Raw genomic sequence first — 25,279 nt, 5'->3', positions numbered from 1 at the left:
GCTGGTGTAAGTGCAGGTGCATAAACATTAGGCACACTGATGCTGGGTTACATATAGTATCCCATAATTCTATATATAGCCCTCAAAATTGCATGTACAAATTTGGGCATTTGCCCAAATTGTGCATGCAATTTAATTCCTTAACGAGCCAATTAATGCCAATAATTGGGTGCTAACAATCAATTATCAGCGCTAATTGGCAATAATTGGAATTTACGTGCACACCTTTGTAATTGCTATCTATAACGATGTGTGTGTAAATTTTTCCAGGTGGAACCAGAAAGGGGGTGTGGTCATGGGAGGGACAGGGGCGTTTCTATGATTTGTGTGCAGTGTTATAGAATTTGGATGATCTGTGCCTAATTTAGGTACTGGGATTTACACCAGTGGTGTAGCTACGTGGGGCCACGGGGGCCTGGGCCCCCCTAGATTTGGCCCTGGACCCCCTGCTGACGACCCTCTCGACCCCCCTCCCGCTGGCAACCCGCCGTTGCCATCGCCTACCTTTGCTGGCGGGGGACCCCAACCCCAGCCAGCCGAGGTCCTCTTCTTCTGGTGCAAGGCTTCGTTCTGTTTCTGAGTCTGCAGGATGTTAGACTTAGAAACAGAACAAAGCTTTGCGCCGGCAAAAGAGGACCTTGGCTGGCGGGGGTTGGGATCCCCCACCAGCAAAGGTAGGTGATGGCAGCAGCAGGGGAGGGTTGGCGGCGGGAGGGGGGTCAAAGTTGTTGTTGGTGGTGGCGGTGGTCGGCAATGGCTGGGGGGGGGGTCGGTGGCGCCGGGGGGGGGGGGCTAAAATGTGCCCCCTCACCTCGGGCTCTGGACCCCCCTTCCACCGAACTCTGGCTACGCCCCTGATTTACACCAGAGTTCAGTTGCTGTAAATCTTCATACCCAAAATAGGGTGCAAATCCTGGTGCTAAACACTATTCTATAAACAGTGCCCAACTTTGAGTGCCATTTATAGAATAGTGCTTAACATGCAATTTGTTTGGCTCCTAAATTTGGAAATATTGTCAGACAGTTTGATTCATAGAAAAAAGTGTAATATCTGAAGTGTCCTGTTGAAATGAAAAATGTCTATATGGGTCTGTAAGGGATCATATTTTGTGGATTGTACAAAAGGTAGACCCTTCTTAAGGTCTTGTGCTTTTGTGTTAGATGGGGACATCTGGGCCTCCTAATTTAAATTGAAAGGAAGGAAGGAGGTTTTTTTTTTTTAAGATTCATGATAAGAATGGGAGCCCAATGAAAGTGAGCATGAAGATTATTAACTTGCTGCCACAGCCAGGACATTTGAGGTCTTTTTCCTCCTTTCCTTTTCAGTAGTTAAAGTATATGGAGAGAGATTGTTTGGTTACTCCATTTTAAAACTAGAACTCTTTTGTCTTCAGCTTGATGCATTTCAACAAGCTGACATATACCAATTAATAAATTCAGAATAAAATACTTTTTTCTACCTTTGTTGTCTGAGCATTTAAATTTTATATTTGCTTTGGTCCCGGTGTCTCTTTTCTGCTTTTCTGTTTTTTTCTTGTCTTTGCAAGGTCTCCTGTTCTTTTGACATTATTTTCTCCTTCCATGTCCACCATCCATCTTTCTTCTGTGTCCCTATCCCTCCCTCCAGCATCTGTCCATTCAGTGGCCTTATCCTCCCCTATATTTAGCATCTCTCTTCTGTGTCCCTTTCTTTACCTGTCCTGCATTTCCACCTTGTGTCCATATCCTTTCCCCCTGTGATCAGCATAGCCCCTCTGTGCCTCTATACCCTCCCCCATGTCCAACATTGCCCCTTTGTATTCCTATTCCCTCTGTTTTCCCCTCTATTCTCACAGGTCCTGCATCTCTCCCCTTTCTTTCTCTCCCTCCCCCCATTCCAGTGTCTGTCCCTCTCCTTCCATCCTCACGGTTCCACTAAGTTGATCGCTGCCAGTAGCAGCACTGCAACAAATAAAACAGCCTGCCTCAGGATTTTGGCCTTCCCTATGACATGTCTCACCCTCACAGAAGCAGGAAGTTGCATCAGAGGAGGCGGGACACGCCACACAGAAGGCCGAAGCACCGAGGCAGGTTGTTTTAATTGTTGCAGTGTTGCTACCAGTGGTGATCAAGTTAAATTACAGGGACCACAAGGAGGGAGGGATGAAAAGGGACAGACACTGGATCCAGGGGAGGGAGAGGAGGAAGGGGATAGAGAAATAAAGGGGAGAGATGTGAGACCTGAGAGGTAGAGGGGAAAAGAGAGGTGCTGGACCCAAGGAGAAAGAAAGAGAGAGATGCAGCACCTGGAGCGGTCCTGATGTAGATAATCAAGTGCCTGGAGTGAGAGTCGGGGGCTTGTGACTGGGGAGGCTTAGCTTCCCCAAGCCTCTTATACTGGGTACCTATAGACAGATGTGTTGCTTTCTGCTTGGTGAACTATATTAAGGAAGCGTTTTCTTTCTCATCTAAGTAGATAGAGGTTATATACATATTGGGGGTTTCCCTATGCTCCAGAACTGCATAACAGTTTACAAGACTGGACCCTGCAAAACATTCTTAAATAAAAGAGGCTGTTTGTTAGAACACCACCTTCTAAAATTGTTCACTACACAATACACTGTAACTGCATTGCTTCTTCACTGACCTGATGAAGAGAGGGTAATTCTGGAAAGCTTGTCACAGGTATATTAAGTCAGTCCAATAAAAAGGTATCATAATTTGTTTCTTGACTATGCATGGGAATGCTTTTGTAATGTCTTGGAGATGTTAACAATTAGTGACTGGTCTTTAAGGACCTGATATTCAGACCGCTAGAGTTAGCCTGGCTAGCTCCCGTGTCAGCGTGGAGTCCAGAGGATCTTGCTCCTTTTGTTTTGTGGTAAATTATAAAATGCACTTTTTTTAAATTACTACTATTTCAAAGAAAGGTATTGAATAATGAGAGAAGAGCTTCCTTCATGCAGAAGTTCTATCCAGAGGCAGCCTAAATGTGTCAACATTGTCTAGTTCTGTTGTATATATTTATTTCTTCTTCAAGTCTGTTTGGTTGTAAAAGGCATTTTGTTTTTTGTTTTGGAATCTTTGTCTCCCAGCTGTGTGTTTGTATATAGATGAATGTGATTTTATTAGGCAGGCAAACAATACATCACCAAAATACAGTAGCAAGCAGCATACTATTAGCCGCCAAGTTCATACAAAGTTAATTAAGTTCGGTGGAAAATAAATCTGCTATGTGAATATTCTATCACTGTTTCATTATTTCTACCAAGTATTACATATTATGGGCATTTGTTTTAAACTTTGATTGTTTTAATCCATCTATCCAGACCTTACATGCACATGGTACTGCTTATTAAACCCAAAAGCGCAACCCAAGGGTGGTTAAATAATTTAGTATAAACTGTGTTGTGCTGTAGCAGTTGTTTACTTTTGCAATGTATATATGGATGTCTTTTGTGATGTGTACATGTGATAATGTTGAAAAACTCTCTATACTTATGGCTATGATTTCTAAACATGCGGCACCATTAAAAGGACAGACTTTTAAATGCCCAGCTAAGTATATATGGTAATCTCATCTTTGTTAAATGTTTCAGACATATCCGCTGACTTGCTCCCATGATGTTACTGAATTCTATTATTCTGTCTCACTGTATTTTCAAATATAGACCACATTGAACCTGAATTTGCTTGAGATAATGTGGGATATAAATGTAAAATTAAAAAAAAAACAAAAAACGTTATCCTCTACCTTTTAAGGCACTATCTATCCAACTGGATGGTGATGGCACAAGGAAAGCAAGTTTGGTCTAGTGAAGACTAACTCAATGCTGGGCTGTTTCTGGTGACTGGCACTGAATATCCGGTTTATTTTGAACTGGTTAAAACGTAACCAGCCAAGCCGATATTCAGCGCTGGCTGATTAAGTTTGAACCAGCCAAAAATAGGCTTGGTATTTATGTGGCCAAATATGGCCATCAAATTTGTGCTGAAAATTGGCAGTTTGCAGTTACATCGCATGATATAACTGACTTTCTGCAAGTTGCTAACTGCGAATTTTCAGCAGGTCATCACCAACCATGTCCCACTGAAAATTTGCGGATAGCCAGTTATGGGGCATTTAACTGGCCAGGTGTCAGTCCCATCCGGTTAAATGCTTTTGAATATTGGGGGGGGGGGGGGGTAAATGTTTTTTTTTTTTTTTTTACAAATCAGCATGGGAATTAGCATTGTACTCTCTGCAGTTCTGAGGGGCTGATACAGAAAGCCATTAGTGGGCACACAATGCACAAAGGGGCTCAGCACAGAAGTTAACTCATGAAAGGTAGTGAAACCATTATATTCTTCTGCAATGTAAAGAAGTAGATTTTTAATGTGCACAATGTGAGAAATTCACTGCCATATCTGAGGCAGTATGCAATGCTAACTTTGGGGATTTACTGCCAGTTTTTTTTTCTGTGATCATAATAAATGCCTGCAACTTTAAAAGACAAAACAGGAGGTGACAGCTCTGTGCACGTGGTTGAAGAAAATGAAAGTACCAGCACACATCTGTCTGTGTGTGAACCGGAATGTTCTGTGCATAAATAAAAAAGTTGTATGCACAAGAACATTGTGACAAAGAGTAATAAATAGAAATAAAAAAAAATAGATTATACATTTTTATTAGACTAGCAATACATTTTCTGACTAGCTTTCAAAGCCATCTTATTTTCTTTTTTTCTTTTGTTTTTTAAAAATGTCTTTGTATTACCTTTAAAGTGGACTAACACGGCAAGCACACTACCTTATCCAAGATAACAGTGTCAAAAGCCACTGAAGTATGTAAAGTATCATAACCGCTGTACCCTCATTATACAGTTCACAGCACAAACATTTTGTACAGAGATGAAAGTCTCCATGGTGCGGCTCTATTGGAGATCATACTGTCTTAAAACATCAAAATCCTCTAAGAACTCCTTAAGCTGTCTCAAAACCACTGAGATATTTAATACAGAGTGATAACTAGCTGCAATGGATAAGTTAGAGGCCTTTTTTTAAATTCAACAATGGGAGAGACAGGAGACAGTTTTCTTTTTTGTCCAAATACAGCTAGAAAATTTCCCTTGAGAAAAAACCTGTGACTCACTCAGACTTCTGGTGACTGGTTGGTTGGTTCTGCTTAGTATAATAGTAGACAACTATGTTTTTTTCTTATTTTTATTGAATCATAATTTTGTCAGTTCCCACTGATCTTCCCTCAATATTGTAGGCATCATTCCCTGGATTCTAGATATGGCGCTTTGAGTTGTACGCACAAATTTGGATGCACGTCCATTTTGTGCATGCAGTTTAATTGATTAATAAGCCAATCAGTGCCAGTAATTGGGCAATAACAAGCAATTGTTGGAGCTAATTGGCAATAATTAGAATTTACGCATGCATCTTAATAGGCATGTTCTATGAAGAGGTACGTATAAATTTTAGTGCGTGGATCTGAAAATGGGGCGTGGCCATGGGAAGGGCATGAGCAGGTTGGGACATTTCTAAAATTTATGTGCATTGTTATAGAATTAGCAGGATCTGCGCCTAATTTACACATGAGGATTTACATCAAGTTTTCATTGGTGTAAATGGTCACTCCTAACTGTAGTCATGGTTCCCAGCATTATGCATTGTTCTATAAACTGCACCAAACTATAAGTGTGGTTTATAGAATAATATTAGGTGCTATTTTTTTGGCACTGATTTTTTTAGGTGGCTTTTATAGAATCTAATCCCATATGTGCACATATTAAATAGTTACCTTCATTATTTCATTCTTCCCTTTTTACTGAAACTGTGTTAAACAGATAACATGGGTTTTACCGTGTGCTGTCATCTGCGCTATTACAGCAGCTGGCATGGTAAAAAAAAACCCTCACTAGCTGCTTAATGTGGATGGTGGAGTGGCTGGCTGTGACATCTAGTGCATGGATTGTTATCATACACTAGCAGCCATGACTGCTAATAGCGTGGCTGCTCTTATCGCCACCTGACGAGGAGATGGTAAATGCAGCCACACTACTGGCAGTCTACCAGCTAAATTAGAACCCCCAACCCAACCCTCCCTCCACTCCCAGACCTCCCCCTGGAACACCCATCCCTATCCAAAAACACCTGGTGGTCCAATGGCAAGGAGCAGGAACAGAGTCCTCCATTCCCACTCATTCAGCTCTGGGTTCTAAAAGGCATCAATGACCTCTGGTGGTAGTTTTGAGGTACCACTGCTGGGGGGGGGGGGGGGGGGGACCTCAGCACTTGGGGTTTGGGCATGGGGGATTGGAACTTGTGATTGGGGGTGGGGGGATTGTGTAGGAGTGCTTATCAGGTAGTGATGGGGGAGGGGCTGGGAACAGGTGCTGCTGCTGCAAGATACGTGCACTATTGCAAGTTAATTAACAGTCACCGCATTACATGCCCAGGTCCATAGGGCAGAGGATCTTACTACCACTACTTATAATTTCTATAGTCTACTAGACATATGCATCACTGTACACTAAACATGTAGCAGACAGTTCCTGCTCAACAGATCTTATAATCTAATCTAGGACCTGTGCTATCAGCGCAGGTACATATTGCAGTGCCCTTGCTTTATCTGCTCTGTTCAGCAAATGCAGTTAGATGCAGGAACATCCCCTTTATTTACTACACAGGCTTTGCACTTACCATACATTAATTTTTGCTATTAATGTACAGTAAGTGCAAAACCCAATGCACTTTGGTAAAAGAACCCCATAATTTTATATTCTTTGTGTTTATTTTAATATTATGTTTGCAACTGAGAAAAAAAATTGTTTACTGGAAATAAAAAAGAATTTTACTGGTTGAAGGAACTGGTCACTTAATCATCACAGAATCATGCCCAGTACTGGTGATTCACAAACATAATTTGTCACTGTCTTGTATTTCATGACAAATTGTCTGTTTAAAAATAAAAATGGACTTTGTATTATGCGCATGCATGCTTTCCATAGCCCTGAGGGAAGAGAATATCTGTGAGGTAGAAAAGAGAAGTTTTGGTTAGTTGGGCTTTATCTCAGCTTCCTTAGCAAATGCTATTTTAAAGTGCATGCTTCCCATTTTTATTTAAATAGTAGTACATACAACTGAATCAATGACTTTGTGACACATTATGGAAGATTTTAAGAATCTTCATACATTTTAAACTTTGTTATTCGTCTTATTGTTAAAAATAATAGATGAACCAGTAAAATGGGAGTATTTCACACACGAGGAGCAGTAACTTTATAACAGGGCACCTATAATAATTCTCCAAAATGTACCTATTTTATGCTTATTTTATGAAAGCCATACAATACCCAACCTTCACCACATTTCTTACTAAATTTGATTAGATTATCACAGGGTGTATTGAAGGCATATAGTCTGCTTCTCCACAAACAGAATGCTTCTTCATTTATCTATTTCTTAGAAAAGCTCTAATTTTATTTCAATAATTATAAATATAAAAAATATGTACATGCATTTATTTGACATAATTAATCTCAATTCCAGCAGCCAGGAGACTTTAAATCTGATATAGCACTACAGGGTCCTTTTACAAAGGTACGCTAGCATTTTTAGCTTGTGCATTAAATTTGCATGCATTAAATGCTAGAGATGGGTGTCTCTAGCATTTAGTGCACGCTAAAACCACTAGCATGCCTTTGTAAAAGGACCCTTATGTTTCTCTTGTGCCTCCTCAGGGATAAGGCTCCTGAAAATTTAAGATTCTGATATTAGTATCTGATTAAGTCTCACTGCTTCTCTATTTCAGGCACAATATATAGCTTAAAGGAGGCAGCAACATTTTAAACAATATAACAACCCAAAGATTATGTAACATATAAAGGCCACTCATTTATACCAAAGTCATTCATTCCTGCTCTTCATTAAGACCACATGGCACTACTGTATTAAGCTCAAAAATCCAGTGTTTTTCCTTATAATTCAGAAGGCGGTCATAATTTCTGCCTTCCCAGCTCTAGTGTACAACATCAGTTACTGGCCATGTATGATCACTGAGGGTATGCTGTGAAACCAATGGGGCACTCTCCAGACCAGTTTGGGTTTGAGATTTGTGCTCATTCAATTGAAGTTTCACTGCTTTAGCTGTCCTGCCCACCACATGCGTAAGCTTTACATAAGAAATGGGTAGCAGAGTTGTGGAGATTTTGAAAGTGACGGAGAAGATAGGAATGAATACCACAATGAACCGTGTTGCAGTAATCAATGCAGGTGATAAAAGGCATAAATAAGTGTATGGAGGGAGGAGAAGTCAAGATAGTGTCTAATCGACTAGATCTGATGCAACTAATAGAAGCCTTTTTTGATAACTTGGGAGACCTGACGATTGAAGGCTAGCTTGGAGTCAAAAATCACACTAAGGTAGTGAAATGATGAGTAGAATGGTGTGTCTGAGGTGTCAGATACACAGTGAAGGTGGGGGGGCATATTCTTAGTAAGGTATCTGGTGGAGTGGTAGCGTGGAGCAGCGAGGGTGGGGGTGGGGAAGAGGGTGTCTGAACTCGGTCTGAGTATGGGGCTTTCATTGTGAGTGTAATACTGTGCCATGCAGAAAGTTATATGTATTCAAATTTTATGTGCAGAAAACTTGCGGCTAATGGGGGGTTGGTGGGAGGGAGCTGACATATGCACATAAATGTTTTGTGGTAAATGCGGGTTCTTTGTCCGCATGTCCGAAAAAAAAAACAGAAGTGCCAGCACACGGCTTTTATGCCTAAATATGAACTTCACAAAAATTTCATACACATAAAATAATTGCTAGGCTCATATTTAGGTGAAGAACAGGCATCAATCTGTGTTTTTATTTTTGGTTTTGTTTGGCTTATGTTTATCTGTTACCTCCTGTCTGCCTCTGAAACTTGTAGATCTTTCCTTCTGGTTGCAAAAGATGACAAACTAGCAGTTACATCTTAAAAATTGGCATGAGATCCTCTCCACAAACCCTCCTACGCTGCCCCAGACCTGATGAATAAATTTATGCATTATCCATGTGGTAGAAGCTCTCGGAATACCTTCTGCATTGCACGGAATATTTAAATGATCTCATTACCCATACATTTTAATACAGGGTGTGGCCATATGTTCATGTCCATGTGAGCTAACTCATGCACTCAAACCCCACACCTAATAATGGGGTCCTTTTACCAAGCTGTGGCGGAGGCCGTTTTTGCTGTGTACCAGGGCCCTTTCTACTGCAGTGGGTAAAACGTACCCCCAAAAAAGATTATTCTTACCACATGGCCATGTGGGGAGGGACCACTTACCACCAGGTTAGAGCCATTCTAGAAAAATACAGAATTATCTCCACAGCACCAGAAATGGTGCACGCTTGAACAGAGCTACCGCCAGCGGTAGTTCCAGGTTGCTGTACGGGGCAACCTTTTAGTAAAAGGGCCCCAATGTACATTCACACCTCACAGTAACCGCACAGGTAGGCTCATGGTTTTCTGCATCAGGGGTCCTTTTACCAAGCTGCAGGAAAAAGGGCCATGCGCTAGCAATGGGAGCCATTTTTTTCATGCGCGCCAGGGCCCTTTTTACCGCAGCGGGTAAAAAGCCCCAGACACACATGGCCATGCAGTAAGAGAACTCTTACCATATGGCCATGCGATGGGAGCCCTTACTGCCACCCACTGAGGTGGTGATAAGGGCTCCCACACTAACCTGGCGGTAACCGGGCAGCGAGCAGCGATGCCCGGTTACAGTTGGGTTACCACCATGCAAGCCATTTCTGGGGGTTTTCTTTTTCCCCCCAGAAATGGCGCATGCTTGGGGCGGGACTACCGCCGGTGGCCGTGTTGGGCCAGCGGTAGTCCCGGAAGAGCGAGTGGTAAGCCCGTGTTGGGCTTACCGCTGCTCTGTAAGAGCACCCCTCAGATTGTAAGTCCCCCAAGGACAGAAAAAATACCTACTGTACTTGAATGCACACTGCTTTAATAGCTTTCAGGCTTGCAGGTGATATATAAGAAACTTGCTTTCTATTATTTAGGGGCCCTGTTACTAAGCAGCGGTAGGACTAACACATGGGTAGCATGCACCAAATCGACACTACCACTGAGGTAGCATAGGTGCCTGGTGGTAATTTTGAAGTTGGCACACACTGTTTCTTGTGGTAGAAAATATTTTTCTATTTTCTACCATGAGGGGCATTTCTGGTGGCAATTGGCAGTGCAGCCACAATGATGCATGCTGCATGATTACTGCAAAAGTAACATGTGATCCCTTACTGCTAGGTCAATGGGTGGAGTAAGGGCTCAGACAGTAAATAGCCAAATGCTACTTTAAATTTTAGCTTACGGCCATTTATTGCCCCGTTAAAAAAGCCTTTTTTTCCCCAGCCGCAGTGAAAAATGTCCCAGGTATTTTGTGTTCAGTTTTGGAGGACGTATCTTGCTAAAGCGGTGCAAAGAAAAGGTACAAAAATGGTATTGGATTTACGTTGCAAACTGTACGAGAGACTTGCCAACCTGAACATGTGTATACCTTGGAGGAAAGGAGAAACAGGGGTGACATGATATAGACGTTCAAATATTTGAAAGGTATTAATCCGCAAAACAAACCTTTTTCAGAGACAGGAAGGCGGTAGAACTAGAGGACATGAACTGAGGTTGAAGGGGGGCAGACTCAGGAGTAATGTCAGGAAGTATTTTTTCACAGAGAGGTTGGTAGATAAGTGGAATGGAATTCAAACATGCGTGGGATAAACATAAAAGAATCCTGTTTAGAAGGAATGGATCCACGGAATCTTAGCGGAGATTGGGTAGCAACACCAGTAATGTGGAAGCAAAACCAACATTGGGCAGATTTCTACGGTCTATGTCCTGATTGTGACTGAATAGATATGGATAGGCTAGAGTGTACATTTTAAGGGGCTTTGATGTTAACTTCAGAACTTTTAGTACAAGAAGCGTGCTGAGCAGACTTTTACGGTCTGTGCCCTGAGAATGGCAAGGACAAATTGAACTCGGGTATAAAGTATCACATACCATGTAAAATGAGTTTATCTTGTTGGGCAGAGTGGATGGACCATACAGGTCTTTATCTGCCATCATTTACTATGTTACTATGCACACCAATTTCATGTGTCCAAACAAGAATTGCCTATTTAACCTTGTTCTCTGTTTTCTATCTTTTAATCAGTTCCCAATTCACAACAAGACATTGCCCCCTATCCCATGGCATTTTAATTTCCTTGGGCATTTCTCATAAGGGACTTTGGCAAAAGCTTTCTGAAAATGCAGATAGACTGTATGAACTAGCTCATCTTTATCCCCATGTTTATTCGTGTCTTCATAAATACATGGCAGATTGGTGAGGTAAGACTTCCCTTGGCTAAATTCATGCTGAATCTATTCCATTAAAAACCACGTCTATGTGTTTAGTCATTTTGGGCCTCTTTAATCAAGCTGTGCTAGTGGCTTCCAGTGCGGTTATCCCAACAAAGTCCATTCATTTTGAATGGGCTCCGTCAGCATTGCCACGCAAGAACCAGTAACATGGCTTGATAAGAGGCCCTTTGTTCTTTATAATAGTCTCTGCCATTTTGCTGTTTCCAGAATCACCACTGGAACATGTTTTATAAATTGGCATTGCAATAGCTATTTTCCAATCTTCAGGTACCATGGACGATTTTAATGATATATTCCAACACTATGGATTTTAGCACCTTCTGAAAAAAGACATATCTCCTCTTCCAACCTTCTGCAATGTCTACATACCTGCAAGTTCTCTTCAAAACTCATTCTTTTCCTTAAACCTTTCATGTGAATTTTGCAGTGTTATACACACTCTTAAAACAGATATGATAATAATAATAATAAGTTTACTCTTCTATTCCACATATACCAAAACTGGTTCAACGTGAATTACAGGAACTAAAAAGATGGGTGAATTCCGGGAAATACATCAAATATTACATCACAGAGATTACATAAACAGCAATAAAATACACTATACAGTAGTAATAAGCTCTTCCTAAAGGCAGTTAATAAATCCCAATAAATAAAATAAACATATAATCCTTTCATATATCAGCAAATTATAACCTGTATTATTACTGTATTGTAAATCATTGAAACAAAGAAGTCTTTAAAAATAAAAAGTTTATGATCTGTAATTGATCATAACTCAATTAGAAGAGTCTTCCAAAGTTTCACAGCTTGAAACGAAAAAGAGGATACAAACAGAGTGAAATGGCCCTGTTTTGCTAGTTTGGGTAATTGCAGAGCACTGTAGACGTACTCTTCCAGATAATAAGTAAGGATAAGAACAGAAGAGTAGCCATACTGGGTCAGACCAGTGGTCCATCTAGCCCAGAATTCTGTTTCCAAACAGTGGCCAAGCCAGGTCACAAGTACCTGGTAGAAACCCAATTAGTAGCAACATTTCATGCTGATGAACCAGATCTGAATAAAAACCTAATTATAACTGAACAATTTCTGTTGTTAGAGTGAGATATTTTTTCATTCATATTTTTTCACATACAGTGTCTGTTGAAATTTATACATTTTGTCTGGCTTCTGTAGTTCCGTTTCTCTTACTGTTGTAGTTCCCCTTTGGCTGAATCCCAAGAATTGCTGGTTTGTTGGAAGGTCAGTGTTGGGTAAAAAGTTTATCTACAAAACAGTCTAATTATGCTGTTTGAACCATATGAACATAGTGGTAATATACTGAATACTGAATCATAATAACTCGCAGTTTCAGATATGAGATTTTTTTTGTGTGTCTAAAGTTTTGTCACTAATTAACTTCTTGTAACATGTATCCTTAAACATATAAAGGTAGCTGCTCATTTTTTTCTAATGCATTTTCTGAAGCCTAGTTTTATTCAGATTTTCACACATGTTAAAATGCCAACTAGTATTTCTGTTCAGCAAGCTACAAATGTATCCTATAGGTGATGTTGCCTATGTCGCCAGGACACAAAAGCCAGCTGAAGAATGAATCAGAAAATCCAGGTCTCTCTTGGTCAACATGAGAATGTTGCTACACCAAAAATGGGAGTAAAAAGAGCCTTTTTGAGTCTGCAGCAAAGGGTACTGCTCTGTGTTTAATTTCAATAATGTTTGCACTTTTTAGAAATTTTTGGACAGATATTTGGAGTTTCCCTGCTTTAAAGTGTAGTAACATAGTAATACAGGAGATGAGGGCAGAAAAGACTAATTGATCCATTCAATCTCAGTCAGTCAATCTCGCCCACATTGCTAAGTGTAGCGCCCCCTAGGTTTCAGCGCTGCTTCATTTCACAACAATAACAAAGATTGCTATTGGTCACAGCACCGGGGGTAAGATGGTTCCCCTGAAACGAAGCACACTTCCATCCTTGTCACTATGGCCACTAAAAATATCAACCAGTGTTGATTTGTCAGAGTGAGTGAGACCACGCAGGCAACAGGCAGTAAAAGGTTTCCACAGGCTTTACAGGTATTTCAAGTTTTTATTGCACATAAACATTAAAAAAAATAAATATCCTCAACAGTTTTAAAATAGTGAGCTACCATTAGCTAAAGTGTATTTTTACATTTTAAGTCATTTTAAAATTCCTAAAACTCAAAAATATTTTTAAAACATCAACTAAGCTTTCTAAAGTGCAGTATTTATTAAAATCAACTATTGTTCTTTCTCTTGCAGATCATCTGATCAAAACATAAGTACTTTTAAATTAGTCTTTTAATCTTTTTCTAGGTTCACATGTGTGTATTACTAAACTCTTCCTTTTCTTTACAGACCCTTAAACAGCTATACTTCAACAAGAGTCTTCAAATTTACTATGCTTAAACAGCCTTTGTGTTTCTGGCAGGAATGTGCTATTACAGCTTCTCACGTGAGTAGTGCTCTGCCCTGGTCCAATGTCCATTTAAAATACCACCAAAAATTGACATTTGCATTTAAAAAGCAAACTGAGTGTGCACACACAAAATAAATACATAAAACTTCACCAGCTCTGGCGCTTTCTTGCAGTGGGTACCATAGATTTCTCGTCAGCTGATTCCAGTCTCCAGATCCCCTTCTTGGAATCACTGCACCCACTAAAAACTGCTCCAGGGACCTGCATACTGCTGTCATGGAGCTGGGTATGACATTTGAGGCTGGCTTAAAGGCTGGGCAAAAAAAGTTTTTAAAGTACTTTTTTTTGGTGGGAGGGGGTTAGTAACCACTGGGGGAGTCAGGGGAGGTCATCCCTGATTCCCTCCAGTGGTCATCTGGGCAGTTCGGGTACTTTTTTGGGACTTGGACCTAAAAAAAAGGGTCCAAAAAAGCGACCTAAATTTGTACATATTTATAGGAGGTGAAAATGTGTGTCTTTTGAAAAAGTGGACGTGCAAAACTTGGCCTGAGTCAAGGTTACACACAGGTGAAGATTTGGTTAGCGGCATCAAGGTGACTCGCCCTGTGATTATGCTCACAAATAGTGGAATGTTTGACAATAAGGGACATCACGTGAACTTAAGGTGCTTGGCGGCACGAAGGAATAACACAGCGGACTGGATTATTAGCTGGTGATGGTTGATTTCAATAACCATAGGATGGAGAACTGTGCACCCCGGAGGGCACTGCTTTTGAAATATCAGAGTAATTCCAGTGGTATTTCCTGTTTTGTTTTGTGTTCTTCGTGGATAGCATGTTATAGAAACACAGAGTATTAATCAATTATTAGTAGAACACAGTGGCGTACCTAGGGTAGTTGACACCCGGGGCTGGTCATTTTTTAACACCCCCCCCCCCCCCCCCCAAATTCAGTACTAGGCATGCCGAGAATACAAAACACTCAGGACCTATAGGCAATTCTACCATACCAATAAGCAGTCATTTCTATGAGTCACACAAGGAAAAAGGAAAGCATCTTAAACACTACAGTGAGCACTAGAACATCAATTCACCTATTGTAAACGAAACCAGACAGAATAGTACAGATCGTAGATCCTGCACAGTCAATGCCAACTGAAAGCCATGTCTTTTTCACAAACACAGATACACCCTAATCCACTATAGAATAAGTAATCATAAACTTTCTATTTAGACAAAAATTAAACTGAACCCCCAATGCCAGACTCTGCATACAATGCAACACCACAGAAACAGAAACTGTCCCCTAGTACTGTGCAAAATATAAAGACAGCACATGTAAATTTGAAAAAACTAACAAATACCAATCACCACTTTACAAATTAACAAATAGAAATAAACAAATATAGAAAGTAAAATAATACCATTTTATTGGACTAATACATTTAGCTTTCAGAGGCCAAAACCTCCGTCCTCGGGTCAGTACAGTATAGTGCTGTTACAGTATCCTATCCTGACCTGAGGGAAGGGGTTTTGTTCTCCGAAAGTTAGTCAAAATGTATTAAAATTAGTCCAATAAAAAGATTACCTTATTTACATGTTCTATTATAAACATTTAACACATCTACAATACTTTATCCTAAAGCAAAAAAAAATATATTTATTTACAGTTTGTTGTCTCTGGTTTCTGCTTTCCTCATCTTCTTTTCACCGTCTTCCTTCCATCCAGCATCTGTCTTCACTCTCTCTTCTCTCTCTCTGTGCCATCCAGTGTCTGCCCTCTCTGCCGTCCCTTCCATCCACTGCCTGCCCTTTCTCTCTGTCCCTTCAATCCACCATTTGCCCTCCTCTCCCATCCATCCAGGTCTGCCCTCCCTCTCGCTCCCCCTTCCATCTAGATCTGTCCCCTCCTCTCTCTCTCTGCCTCTTTTGTTCAGCCCCCAGTTCCAGCCCCCTTCTCCCCTCTGAACACCCCCACCCCAGTCCCCTTCTCCCCTCCCCTTCTCCTGTCTGAGACCCCCACCACAGTCCCTTTCTCCCTCCCCTGTCCTGAGACCCCCACCCCAGTCCCCTTCTCTCCTCTGAAACACCCCCATCCCAGTCCCCTTCTCCCCTCCCCTTCCCTTCTCCCCTCTGAGATCCCCACCCCAGTCCCCTTCTCCCCTCCCCCTCCCCTGTCCTGAGATCCCACCCCAGTCCCCTTCTCCCCTCCCCTTTTCCCCTCTGAGACCCCCACCCCAGTCCCCTTCTCCCCTCTGACACCCCCACCCCAGTCCCTCTTCTCCCCTCCCCTTCCCTTCTCCCCTCTGAGATCCCCACCCCAGTCCCCTTCTCCCCTCTGAACACCCCCACCCGAGTCCCTTTCGCCCCTCTCCTTCCCCACCTCAGTCCCGTTAAAACCGGCAAAGCAGCGTCGCAGGCAGCGCCTCGTGCCCTGCTTGTAAAAGAAAATCAAATCTCCTTCCTTCTCCTCGTCTTGACGTCGACTCGGGCCTTCCAATCAATTTGATTGGAAGGCCGAGTCGACGTCAAGACGAGGAGGGAAGGAGATTTGATTTTTTTTTTTACAAGCAGGGCACGAGGCGCTGCCTGCGACGCTGCTTCGCCAGTTTTTTAAATGTGCGGCGCCGCGGGAACGGCCACGGGAGGCGGCGGGAGCGAAGCACCCCCCACCCACTGGCACCCGGGCGGACCGCCCCACCGCCCCCTCCTTGGTACGCCACTGAGTAGAAAGTAGGGTTGATGAGAAGAGATGTGAGTGGATGAGTGAATGACTCCTCAATAGTAATGGCAATGTAACTTTGGGGTTGTAGGTATGTATATTGAGATCATCTTATACAATGTGAGTACAATAGTATTTACGTTTAGCATTGTTATATATACAAAAAATAGTTTTCCCAATAAATGTGATTTTTAACACGCAATCTTCATAGGGGTCAATTTATCCACCTTATAGAAATCGATATTATGAAAGAACTAGTAAAAAAAGTCCCATTTCTGTTTGAAAGGAAACGGGCGCTAGCAAAGTTTTCCTCTGAGTGTGTATGTTTGAGAGAGTGTATGTGAGAGTGACTGTGTGAGAGAGGCTTCTGTTCCTGCTGCTGTGCATTCCCTGTGTTGTGCTGATTCGCTGCTCCCTGTATCATGGCTCCGCCCCTCTCCCTTCTACTGGCCAATCTGGTGTGGGTTGTGTGATGTCACTTATCTACTACATGAGGGACACCACCTCCAGCGGAAACAATGGTTCCAGGCAGCCTCAGAATGTTGGAGGTGAGAATTATTTATAGGATAGTTATAGTGAAATAAAAGAGATATACATAATAGCGCCTGTGGATTATAGGGAATTAAATCTTAACTGCCCAGAGCCTCGACCATTCTTCCTAACATTTGGAGATCCCTTCTCATTGTTCTATTCCCTCCAGGGTATTCACTCTATTGCTATTTTCGTGTCATTCGCCAAAAAGGCAAACCTTTACTTCCAACCCTTAGCAATATCTCCATTGCTTACTTCCTTTCCTCTGAGCGGATTCCATTACCACCACCCTCTGCCAACCTGTTGGTCAACCAGTTCCTATCCAGTTTCACCACTTTCAGTCCTAAGTTCAACCCTTTCACATATTCACCAGCGTCTTCTGTGGGGGACCATATCAAAAGCTTTGCTGAAATCCAAGTAGATTACATCTAGTGCAACGCCCTTCATCTGATAGTGATAGGAAATTTTGGGCTTCTTTTACAAAGCCATGCTACCGATTCTTGGTGCAGCAAATGAGAGTGTTACAAGAAATGATTTTTTCTTGGGGAAAATAGCTCGAGAGCACTCGCTACTGTTATAATTTAAGAGGCAGGCGCTGTATTTATAAGTTTAGGATATTAATTTCTCCACCAATCACCAAAGGTGATAATTGCAATAAATTAAATAAATTAAGTATATATAAAAGATACCATATACTCTAGAACACAAAGAGACCCGTATTTTTAGCTTCAAAAAGATTGATTTAATATACAATTGCACACGAGAGGTAGGTTTTAAGAGATCTTTACAGATAATCTGGGCATAAAATAGAACAAAGTAGCAGGTAGGTTAACTTACAAGTCCTTGTTACAAGCATGCTGTGGTCCAGCTGATTGATGAGCACATGTTCAGGAGCAAGAGGGCTTCTGCAGTGAGTGGATTCCTGAGTTGCTTGCAGTTGAAGAGAATCTGAGTTGCTTGCAGTTGAAGAGAATCTGAGTTTTGGGAAACAGCTTGTCCTTTTATACTCTTATTTTGCAGGGAAGCAGGCCATGTGCATCTGGTTGCTGGCTTCCTGGTTTTTTGCACACGACCCCTGATTCCTGGTCTCATGTTGCACACGACCCTGAGTCCTTGGTCTCATGTCTTATGACATCACGAGACTGCTGTCTGGATTTTGCTGACAAATGGTCTTTTGATGTAAAGGGGCTTCCTGCTTGATTCTCTGTGATACGTAAGATTTGTCTGGGGCAGCCAGCAGGTGCCCTTTGTCTTTAAGTTGGATTTCACTACCTTCCCTGCCTGTCTCCTTGCATCCTCTGGTTAGGTCCAATCTTTGTTGTGTTGATCAGAGGAATAGAGTCAATTTAAAACTTTAAAGCAGTCCTTAAGTCTTTTGTTTTAAGGAATGAGAAAAGGCAAGGTGAGGTCCCTGCCACTGCAGCAGTACCTTTGTCGTGTAAATATTCCCCAAACGGGAGAGGAAGAGGGCTTTTGGAATGAGACTATTTTCTCTGCTGCAGTGTCAAATATACTGTATATATATATTTAAAAGCTACACAAATATATTGGTGTATATATAGTATCTGATCCAACACAACATCATGCTACACATTTAATTCTGATGATGGCTTATACCATAACAAGAGGAAGCCCATTAATTCCTATGGGCTTCCTCTCATTTGCCGCATGGGAATTGCTAGAGTGGCTTGTAAAAGAAGCCATTTGTGTGCCAGTGCTGAATACAATTCATTATGCGGAGCAGACTTCCACTGCATATCTGCTTTTGTACTATTCTGCTGCAGTTTAGGAAAGTTTTAAAGAATAACTTGTTTTTGCAAGCTTTTAAAATACCTAATAGAATGGTTAATGGTATGGTCAGAAGGTTTTCACTTGCAGACCCTTTTTTATCTTTTGGGTTTTGTTATGTAGTTGGGTTATGTTATGCATGTTATTTTTATGAATAGCTACATGATGCAAGGCTCTGCATTAGTAGTCACCGACCAGAAAAAGGATTTAGGAGTCATCGTTGATGATACTTTGAAACCCTCTCTCAGTGTGCTGCGGTGGCAAAGAAAACAAATAGAATGTTAGGTATTATTAGGAAAGGAATGGAAAATAAAAACGAGGATGATATAATGCCTTTGTATTGCTCCATGGTGCAACCACACCTCTAATATTGTGTTCAATTCTGGTCACTGCATCTCAAAAAAGATACAGTGGAATTAGAAAAGGTACAAAGAAGGGCGATGAAAATGATAAAGGGATGGGATGACTTCCCTATGAGGAAAGGATGAAACAGCTAGGACTCCTCAGCTTGGAGAAAGGTGGCTGAGGAGAGATATGCTAGATGGTCTATAAAATAATGAGTGGAGTGGAACGGGTAGATGTGAATCGCTTGTTTACTCTTTCCAAAAATACTAGGACTAGGGGGCACACAATGAAGCTACAAAGTAGTACATTTAAAACAAATCAGAGAAAATATTTCTTCACTCAATGTGTAATTAAACTCTGGAATTCGTTACCAGAGAATGTGGTAAAAGCAGTTAGCTTAGCGGGGGTTTAAAAAACATTTGTATCTCTTCCTAAAGGAAAAGTCCATAAGTCATTATTAAAATGGACTTGGAAAATCCACTGCCATGAGAGTCTGCAGTATAAAATGTATTGTACTGTTTTGGGATCTTTCCAGGTACTTGTGACCTGGATTGGCCACTGTTGGAAACAGGATATTGGGCTTGATAGACCTTTGGTCTGTCCCAGTATGGCAACACTTGTGTACTTACTATAAGCTGCTTAATGCTATGCAGGGTATAAATTTACAAAATAAATACATTACATACGACACTTGGTGCACTAAGGCATAACAGGGTGTGCCTAAACATGGGCACACTAATGCCAACTTATAAAATATTAGCATAATGGAAACTTAGAGATAAGATGCTGTTATAGAATTGGAACTAAGTGCACAGCGTTGGGGTGCCTGAACTGAGCTGCCAGTTTATAGAATTACCCCAATTCTGCTTCTTTCAGATATGTTTCACTTGTGTGTTTCGAATAAAGTAATAAGTTTACAATGTACATTTTTGCTAAGTGGATTTGCTGTATTGATGAAATTGGCATGTTATCCCGATTGGGGATCTGTCTCAGGAACATCTGCACGCTCTGACCTTAGTAGCCTTGCCTGGATTCTGAGCTCCTGTGCATGTCTTCATCGTGTCCCAGCTGGATTTCCATGACTCATTGTACACAGCTACTTCCCTCAAGCATCTCCAGCTTGTGCAGAATGCTGCCCTTCAGTATGTTCACAAGGCCAGAGAACATTAATCCTGTGCTGAGAGAAGTCCAGAGGCCTCTGGTATAGCTATGGATTAGATTTAACATTCCTTTCCTTCCAACAGGCTCACTCTACAACACCTACAAGTGAAGCCTAAAGCCAGTTTCTTCAAACAAGCCTGAAGCTCCGAAAGATGACAGACTGTCGATTCAGCATTTCAGATTACATTCTTCCATCTGCGTCTACCAACCTCAGTTACACTACAGATGAGATTTAACTGATCTCACATTATTGCCTGCAATTACAGAAGCATGATAGGTTATTTCAAACTAAAGGTAGCTCATTTAGGGGGTCTTTTACTAAGCCATGGCAGCGTTTTTAGCTTGCGGTAGAAATCAGCTGGCAGGAATATAATGGGCATTTTGGCATTTACCGCAAGTCAAAAACTCTACCACAGCTTAGTAAAAGACCCCTTTAGTATAAGATCCAAATCATTTCCTTTAACTACATTTTATTTTTAAAACTCTGCCACTTGCTTATCCTCTGACACTCTTTGATATCATTGGGACTTTTTTACGAGCACTTCAGGTGGCTTATAATGTTGCTGCTCATATAATTGGAGTGGGGTGGGAGTCTCATGATCAAACTACTTTACTCTGATATTGCAGGGGGCTTTTCTGGTTGCTTGGTGTATCCAGTTTAAAGTGCTAGTTTTAGTTTTCATGGCCCTTAATAATGATGCACTGTTCAGTATTGCATTAGTTTTGTTTGTTGAGATCTTGCAGTAAATGTCTGCTGGATATCCCCTCCTTTCATCAAGTTTGCTCAGAGGAAGATTGCTCACATATTTATTTATTTATTTGGATTTTGCTCACACCTTTTTCAGTAGTAGCTCAAGGTGAGTTACATTCAGGTACACTGGATATTTCTCTGTCCCAGGAGGGCTCACAATCTAAGTTTGTACCTGAGGCAATGGAGGGTTAAGTGACTTGCCCAAGACCACAAGAAGCAGCAGTGGGATTTGAACCACCCATCTCTGGATTGCAAGACCAGTGCTCTAACCACTAGGCCACTCCTCCATGCAGTAATATGTTCTTCATCGTGGGACTGACTCTCTGGAATAATCTTCCATTAGAATTGAGGCAAATATCATTATTTCTATCATTTAGGAAACATACAAAATCTTATTTGTGTTGATATTAACCTGCTTAGCTTTTAAAGATAATTCCGAATAGCGAAGATACTTACCTGTAGCAGATATTTTCCGAGGATAATAGGCCTTATATTCTCATAATTGGGCAATGTGATTCCGCGTTGCCCAGTCTGAAGCTTATAAGAAGCTTTAAAAGAGCTTTTGTGGAGCGCAAGGCTCGCTCCACTCGCATGCGTGAGTGCCTTCCCAACCGCCTCAAGAGCGAAGTTTACCACAGTTAAATACTATAGCATAAAAAAGAAAAAATAGGAGGCAACTCCAAGGAGAGGTGGGAAGGCTTTTGAGAATATAAGGCCTGCTGTCCTCAGAGAATACCTGCTACAGGTATCTTCACTTTCTCTAAGGAGACGCAGGCCATAAATCTCACAATTGGGGTATCCCTAGCATCCAGGCTCACCGAAAACAGCAAACATTGGATAATTGGGCCTCACAATGGCGAGGATAGTACACATTAACTTGAAAACAATATACAAACTGAGTGAGAGTACAGCCTAGAACAGAATAAAATGGGCCTAGGGGGGTGGAGTTGGATTCTAGACTCCAAACAGATTCTGCAAAACTATATGCCCGAACCGACTGTTGCGTTGGGTATCCTGCTTAAGGAAGAAGATGTAGGGACAAAGGCCTATAGAGATGCCTTGTGTTCTATCAAATATAAGATCAGTTCAAGGTAAATGACACCTCCTAAATTATTTAACTTGTGATAAGTGATTGAATCTAATCTCTTGGTTTTAATACAGATATGGGTACCTGAGGGTGGGGGTGTTAATATTACTCAAATGTGTTCTAGTGGTTTTGGTCTTTCGTCTTAGTTTGTGTTTTATATCTGCTGGTAAATGCCTTTGATGGTTTGTGTGTATGTTTGAAATAATATATAAGAACAATCCCATCAGACTAGTGTTTTATGTATAACTCCAAGGAAGAACTCTGCTAGACAAAGAAACCTTAAAAAGGAAAAGAGAAACTACCTTTCCCTATTTCCATCAAAAACATTTCCAAATGAGTAGGATCAAGAAAATATAAGAATTATTTCCAAGCATTACTATGCATTTACAAGGAAATTTAAGAAAAAAATGAGGCACATAAAGCCAAAACTCTAGCTTTTAACTGAAAAAAAAAACTTTTCTGTCTCAATAGGGTAGATCTAGCAGTCTCTGGGATTATCATAATATGTTGCCCAAAGAAGGAGACATTCATTTTAGGAAAATAAGCTTTTAACACAGAACATTTAAATTCCTCTTTATGTAACACGTTTAGTAATACATTCTTGGGATGATTCAAGAAATTTAGACAAATCCAAACTGTCAGGTGATTAAGTTAAATAATTTTTATTGAAACATTTTAAACGTATAAAGCACAATTTCAAGAAACAATCACTATAGAAGTAATATAACCAAAGATGCAACTATTACAATGATTAAACTCTGATTGCCTACCCTCACCCTTCCATCCCATCCTGAAAACTAGAAGCCACTAAGAATCCATTAAAAAGAGAATGGCAATATTTCTGCCTCAGCAAGTACTTCTTACCAAGCTTATCTGAATAGGTAAACCTGTGGCTGTACTAAAACTGTTTTCTACCAAATAAGGGAGACTCCAAATTCTTCATCCAAATTCACATTTAATATTATGGATGACGAATAAATCAAATGGAACACTTGCAAATAGAATTAATCTGGATTAGGACTCTGTCCATATAGAATGAGTCTGTGTCTATAACTTGGGGCCCAGATGATCAAAAGAAAACACCGGTGCTAGAGGCCGTTAGCGCCAGACTAGTGCCCTATTTTGCCTGCACCCTAGGATCAGAGCTAGCAAGCGCATAGTTTTTCCCTTATATTGGGAGGCAAGCCCCACCCAGCGCATCCCAAGGAATACAATATAAGGGAGTTTTTCCCTTATATTGTAAGGAAGCCCTGCTCAGCACATCGCAGGATGCACTGGACAGGGCAGGGTGCCGCCATTTTGGTGGTGGCACTGGAAGGATGAGGGAGTGCTACTCCCTCCTCTAACATTTAAAGGTATGGAGGGGGGGGGGGGGGTTCAGGGCCACTACACCACCAGTTGGGGGGAGGCGTTAGACCACCAGGTGGGCTGGAGGCCACTCTCTTCTGTTGGGGGCTGTTCCGGTTCCAGTGTGGGGAATTGATCATCGGGGCCTTAATCCTCTCTCAGAGAGGAAAATTGTCAATGACTAATAATGAGGTACCCACAGACCAGACCAGCAGTTACAGCCGTAGTTGGTAGCTCATAGTCAACAGCTAACAATCAACAGTCAAAATGGTGAAATATCACTATGGCTTTCTATGTTTGAAAGGGATACTAAGCAGCTGTATGCTGCCTCAGTATGTTCAGGCACTCTGTATACACTCTGGATGAATATTAAGGGATAGTTCTAGCAGCCAGTTGCCATGTTCTTTCACTATTTCTCTTCAGAGATCACTTGGAGGGAAGGGGGAAACTTGCTCCTCCCAGCATTGTCAAAGGCAGGCAGAATCAAGTACTGAGAGCACCACAGGTGCTTACAAAGTTAATCACTGAGGACCACTGAAATACAAGGACATGGTCCATTTTAAACAAATCAGATGTACAGACTTGAAATCCATTTCATGTATACACAGCAAAGGCTGACACATACAATGGTGCCAGCACATGCAAGTTTAATACTGCAATGTTCTACGCGAACACTGGCTAACTCTAAACTCTTGTATTATTAAGCAGTGCAGTTCTCAGTCCAGGCAGAGTCCAAGAAAGGTGTCCACAATTGTATAAAGGAATTTATCTTCTTAACTCCACCTCCTTGAACTGATTAGCATTCTATACGAAGCAATAATGCATCTGATTTTGCCAGACCATTAATGTCGGCAGCTCTGATTATATCCAGTGCAACAATATGCATCTTTTGGCAATTAAACATGACTTTTGTACAAATACACTAGCCGCAATAGTGTCCAGTTCTAAGTTATCTTCCAAGTTCAACAGACATTTAGCACTCTTAGAAAGGGAATATCTTAATAACTTCTCCAGATGTGTCAAAACTGTATCCCAAAAGGTTGCAATGAATGGACATGTCCACCAGCAGTGTATATAGGTTCCTTCCACAGTCTCACATTTATAACAGATTTGATCGCCCCTCCCAAACCCTACTGACCCATCAGGGGACAAGCAATGTAGCATGCATTAGTGCATTTTTCTTAATAGAGAATTTTCAGGCAAATCTACCCATCCATTTGCCCCCTCCAAGAAGTCCTCGTGTGTATAATAATCAGCTATATCCCTGCTCCATTTTTGAATAAAATGTTGGAAAGGCAAACGATGCAATTTGGTCATATACGATTTTAATATTTACCTAAAAGCCCCTTTATACTCTCCCAATCGTGGCCAATAATGATCAAAATGTGAATCATTCCAGGCATTAGGATAGTGGGTCAACAAGGGATGGACATAATGTTTCATTTGCATATACAGTGCATTCTTGCTATCCACTCATTCAATATTCATGGATTTGCTTATGCACAGAAAATACAGTGTTACCCATTTTCACTATTCTAGGGCATTCTTGCTTATTCATGACCATGCACAGTGCAGTGCATCACGACCATGCACAGTGCAGTGCAAGTGCAAATGAAAGTGTGTACCCATGAAGAAGAAGATATTCATAGAACTGTGTGAGAGTATTGTTACACAAGAAGACTGTACATACTGTACTTTTACAAAAAACACTGTAACAATACATTTATAAAAT

This window comes from Microcaecilia unicolor, chromosome 1, assembly GCF_901765095.1.
Source record: "Microcaecilia unicolor chromosome 1, aMicUni1.1, whole genome shotgun sequence".
Classification (NCBI taxonomy): domain Eukaryota; kingdom Metazoa; phylum Chordata; class Amphibia; order Gymnophiona; family Siphonopidae; genus Microcaecilia; species Microcaecilia unicolor.
The sequence above is the reverse complement of the archived record's forward strand: the minus strand, read 5'-3'. Positions refer to the sequence as shown.